The sequence below is a fragment of the Lupinus angustifolius genome, chromosome LG12 (assembly GCF_001865875.1).
Source record: "Lupinus angustifolius cultivar Tanjil chromosome LG12, LupAngTanjil_v1.0, whole genome shotgun sequence".
Classification (NCBI taxonomy): domain Eukaryota; kingdom Viridiplantae; phylum Streptophyta; class Magnoliopsida; order Fabales; family Fabaceae; genus Lupinus; species Lupinus angustifolius.
In genome coordinates this window covers 13,303,577-13,309,464 of record NC_032020.1, presented here as the reverse complement: position 1 = coordinate 13,309,464, position 5,888 = coordinate 13,303,577, and positions in this window count along the sequence as shown.

Here is a 5,888-nt window from a genome sequence, read left to right as displayed (position 1 = left end):
AATCCGAATAACCGATCACCTCAAGATGATCTGACCTTCTATACGTGAGCATGTGATCCTTAGTGCCTTGCAAATATCTTAGAACCTTCTTTGTAGCTTTCCAGTGGTACATTCCGGGGTTACTTTGATATCGGCCTAACATTCCAACAGAAAAACTGATATCCGACCGAGTGCATGTTTGAACATACATTAAACTCCCAACCACTGATGCATAGGGAATAGATTACATTTCCTAACGTTCCAAATCATTCATTGGACATTGTTTTTCACTGAATTTGTCCCCTTTCTGGATTGGAATTATCTCTGCGGAGCACTTTTCCATTCCGAATCTCTCTAACACTTTATTGATATATCTTTCTGAGACAATCCCAAAAGTCTTTGTGATCTATCACAAAATATTTCTATTCCTATCACATAGGATGCCTCACCCATATCCTTCATTTCAAAGTTATTAGAGAGATACTTCTTTACATCATGTAAAAACCCTATATCATTTGCGGCAAGCAAAATGTCGTCTACATATAGGACTAATATTATAAACTTGCTCCCACTAACTTTCATGTAGATACACCGGTCAACAGTATTTTCCACAAATCCATATGACGTAATGGTATCATTGAACTTTATGTACCATTGTCTGGAAGCTTGTTTAAGTCCATATATTGACTTATTTAATTCACACACCAGATTTTCCTTTCCTGTGGTCACAAACCCTTCGGGTTGGTTCATATAAACTTTCTCGTTTAAGTCACCATTCAGNNAAAAACGGTCTTTACGTCCATTTGGTGAAGCTCTAAGTCATAATGAGCCACCAATGCCATAACAATTCTTAAAGAATCTTTCTTTGAAACTGGAGAGAAAGTTTCTTTATAATCAATACACTCCTTTTGAGTGAAACCCTTGGCGACAAGTCTAGCTTTATATATTTCAATGTTACCTTTCAAGTCGCGCTTGGTCTTAAAGACCATTTACAACCGACTCGTTTTGAACCCTCGGGCAACTCAGCTAGATTCCAAACTTTAGTATCATCCATTGATTTCAACTCTTCTTTCATAATATTGAGCCACTTTTCAGAATTGTCACTTTTCATAGCTTGTATGAACGAGACTGGATCCTTATCAATGCTTAAGTCACATTCATGCTCAAGTGAATACACAATATAATCATCAGAAATAGCTGGTCTTCTTTGCCTTTCAGGCCTTCTTTTTCTTAATGCTATTTCTTGTGATTTTTCCTTCACTTAATCATTAATGACTCCATTAATTGGTTCATTGACTATTATTTCATCTTGTGGATTTTAGATATTATCTTGTTGTCTCTGTTGGTTATTTGACAGTAATATAACCAGAGGAACAACATCTGGAGGAGACACTTTCAGTGAAGAAGGTTTATCAGAAGTCTCTATAATATCCACCTTTCGTGATTTATTACTCCCACTGGTTTGACTATTTTCAATGAACCTAGCATTTCCAGACTCAACTATTCTCGTAATATGGTTAGGACAATAAAATTTGTACCCTTTTGACTTTTCCGGATAGTCAATGAAGAAACCACTAATGGTTCTTGCATCAAGCTTCTTTTCATGTGGGTTGTACACCTTTACTTCTGCTGGACAACCCCAAACATGGAGATGTCTCAAACTGGGTTTCCTACCAGTCCATAACTCATAGGGAGTTTTAGGAACTGCTTTACTGGGAACCATATTCAGCAGATACGCAACGGTTCTTAATGCATACATCCACAACGATAAAGGTACATCACAATGATTCAACATTGACCTAACCATCTCCATTAGAGTACGGTTTCTTTCAGCCACGCCATTCTGTTGCGGTGTGTAAGGCATAGTGTATTGAGCACATATGCCTCGACTTTCGAGAAACTTTGCAAATGGTCCTAGACATTGTATATTCTCATTATACTTTCCATAATATTCACCACCTCTATCAGACCTCACAATCTTAACCTTCTTTTCAAGTTGCCTTTCAACCTCATCAATGAATACCTTTAGGACATCTATTGACTGAGATTTTTCATGCAACAAATACAAGTAACAATAACATGAGTAATCGTCTATAAAAGTGATGAAGTACTTTTCACCACCCCAAGATGGAACATCAAATGGACCACAAATATCCGTGTGAATCATTTCAAGAAGTTTGATACGTCTTGTGGCCGGGTTCTTTGATATGTGCTTAGTTTGTTTTCCTTTAATACAATCTAAACAAACATCCCATTTGCCATAATCCAAATGAGGCAAAATCTCATTTTTCGTTAACATCATTATCCTTTCTTTGGATATATGACCTAATCTTTGATGCCACAAGTAAGCAGAATTCTTATCAAAATATTTAAGCTTGTTATCAACATCATGCTCAACATTAAATAAAGATTCCTTAAATTTAAAATCAAGATTGGAGCAATATAAACCATTCATAAATGTACTATAACCGAAATAGTACGAGTGTTTATACGAATTAAAAACAGAATGTCCAATCTTAAAATTAAAACCTAAAGAATTCAGCCTAGCAACAAAAACCAAGTTCCTTGCACATTCAGGAACATAAAGACACTTTTCTATATCTAAATAGTTTCCACTATCTAGGATCAATCTGCATGTTCCAATTCCATGAACTTGTGCCTTCATTATGTTCCCCATAAAAAGAAACTTCTCAGTTTCCTGGGTTCGGATTGAAAGGAATCCCTACATAATATGCGACACATGAGTTGTTGCACCAGAACCTAACCACCAAGTATTATTAGAAACCTCAATAAAAAATAATTCATCTATAACGGAAACAAAATGTTTACCTTTCTTTTCGAACCACTTCTTTCTTTTAGGGCAATCCTTCTTATAGTATCCATTCTTCTTACAGAAGAAGCACTTTATTTCTTTATGGATTTTCCCTTCTTTAATGGGGACCTTTTCCTTCCCCTTTCCTTTGTTCCTATCACTTGACCTGAATCCGCTGGTGCTACCTGGCTCTTGAATGGTCATGTGAATGGAGTCATTCTTAATTTTCTTTAGCCCCCTTCCTCTTGAACGAGCATGACCTTTACTTCCTGAAAACTCCATTTATCTTTTATGGTGTTGTAGTTCACATGGAATTGGCCAAACTCAATAGGAAGAGAGTTGATGATGAACTGTACTAAGAATGCTTCTGTCACCCCCATTCACATGCCTTTCATTTTCGCAGCCAGATTTGACATATTGGTTACATAATCAAGAATGGGCTGGGCCCAATCAAACTTCTTGGTCCTCAGCTTTGTCATGAGGTTTCCCACCACAGGCTTATCAGTAATGTCTGATTGAGAGTACTCCTTGATCATTCTCATAAATTCCCTTGCATTATTTGTCTTAGGCATAGATGGCTTGACATTGTCAGAGATTGACATTCTCATCAAGCTAAGACTCAACCTGTTTGACCGCTCCCAAGCCTCAAAAAGAGTCTTGTCTGCCTCCGAGCTGGTCACAGTTATGGTTGGTTCACTATCCATAATAATAGCCAAGTCCAACTCCATTACACCCAGTGAGAACTAGATCTGTTCAAACCAATCATCATAATTCAGTCCGTTGAACTTGACACATCCATTGCCTAAGGCGAAAGCATTGAATGAAGCTGAAAAAAGAAGACATGCTCACTCTTTAATGCTTTGAATAAACTTTATGGATTCAAACTATACTTTTATTCATGCACTTAATTTACCTTTGGATAAAATTTAAATGCATTAAACCGTCATTAATGATGCATAATATTATTCTTTAATGAGTAATTAAACATACTCCTTAAACATGCATGCTATCTTTGGATAAACGAGCACAAACAAGTATTTTTAAAACTTTAATGTCACTAAATACATGCAACAATGCACCTTTGGGTGATCAAGATACGCATTATAATTAATGAATAAATCCACTTTATTATCTTTATGGCATCATAATCTTAATTACAAGCAATGATCCACCTTTGGGTGATCATAATATACTTCATAATTGTTTCTCCCTCGCCCAAGTGAGGGAAGTCTCGCCCAAGCGAGGTTATTTACACATATAGACATGCATACATCAATTAATTCTAGAAATACAAGAAATGTCATAATGTCCCTAACCTTGCGCTTTGATACCAATTGTTAAAATTTAAAGAAACTTTCATGAGCCTTTCATGAGAATCCTTTATTTAGGACCTTGACATTATGACATTTACATGTGAATAAATGTTAAGAAATACCTGGTTCCATTGTTGTTTCACTTTCTGATGTTCTTTCTTGATGCTATTTCTGGTTGCCTTTATTATCACCTCTCCTCCTTCCCTTTATGAGTTCCTTGATGATTAAGAATTCAGTTTTCTTCTTTCTCCTTTATAACACTGCCTTTTATGCAATCCAAGATTTCTCTCTTATTCTTACTTTTAGTTTCTCGTTTTAAGATATAGAAAAGAAATGAGAAGTCTTATCAGAATGGAAAATGCACACACCACTCCAATGCATGTGTTGAGAAGTTATATATCAAAAGTGTCCATGAAGTGAGAGGGGAGGGAGTTAACAAAACGCTCTACTAATCTGATCATTTAATTGTCAACCATCATCACATTAGGCACTTTCATTCAGATTAGTAACTTTCAAGCACATGGACCACATAGATTATTAAATTAATCTAACAGGGTTTGCATTTGCTCATCTGCAAGGCTCCTTATCATTTACATGTTCACGGTGCTGCTGATAGGAAATGACGTACTTTGAAATTCCGATTTTTTGTCTATATTTCTGGTTGTAAAGCTTGTTTACTTGCATTTTCCTAGACTTGCAGATGCATGTCCCTTTGTTAATTAATAATTGCATATGGATGTATGTTTTGATTCGTTGTGGCAACACATTTCCTTTGTATACAAGTCATTGCCTTTCTGGCATATGTGCCAAATTATGAACTTGGGTGGTAGTCATCAGAATGTCTGATACCAAATAATGCATTGGGGGGGGGTTAAAATCCTGTATTTTTTGTATCTTGCTTAATTTGAGGGATTGCTATATCCACATACATAACAATATTGGTTTTGTTGTTGATTTCATTTTTATATTCTCAATTGTAGGAGCTCTGTTATTTTTTGTGTTACTTGGCCTGTCAGGGTGCTTCATTAGTTGTTATGTTCCAAGAGTTTACAATGATTTGGCTTAGCCTTGTCGAGAAATATGTTCTTGCTGTTGTCGTCATGGGTAGTAGCTCTGTATGTGTTCATGAGCCTTTGACACTGTTAAAACAATTATGCACTCTTAGCATATGCTTGTGGTATATATGTTTAGTTTTTTCTGTTTTAATTCCATGATGCCATAAACTACATGTTGCGCCCGATTTTTGGCTGCACGACTTTGTTTAGAGTCGTCACTACATTTTATAGTTAAAAATGTAGAAAAATCTTTTAAGCTCAATTACCATGGGCTTTTGGATTTTTGATATCCGGGTTCGAGAGCTAGTTACAAGGTAGGGAAGGTATTAGCACCCTACCCGCCCGCCTTAAGCGGTACCCTTCATTAAAATGTATGACTTTATTGCTATTATTATTATTATTATTATTTTATTTGATTAATTAACTACTTATTATGAAAGAAAAAATTTATTTTTATTATTGAGCCTGACAATATTGACTTTGGTCCTACGTACCCCTATTAAGGGGATCAAGGCTTACGTAGTTCTTTAAGTAGAAAATGGTTTGTTAGTTAAGTGTATTTTAATTAAAGAGAATATATTTTTAGTTAAAAATGCATATTTTGTAAGTGTTGTTTATTATATAATAAAAAAAATTATTTGGTTATTTAAAAAAGGAATAAATTGATTTTAAGATTTAATCGATTGAAAAGAAGCGGCGTAGCGCGACCTTTCCAAGATGATATGAGAA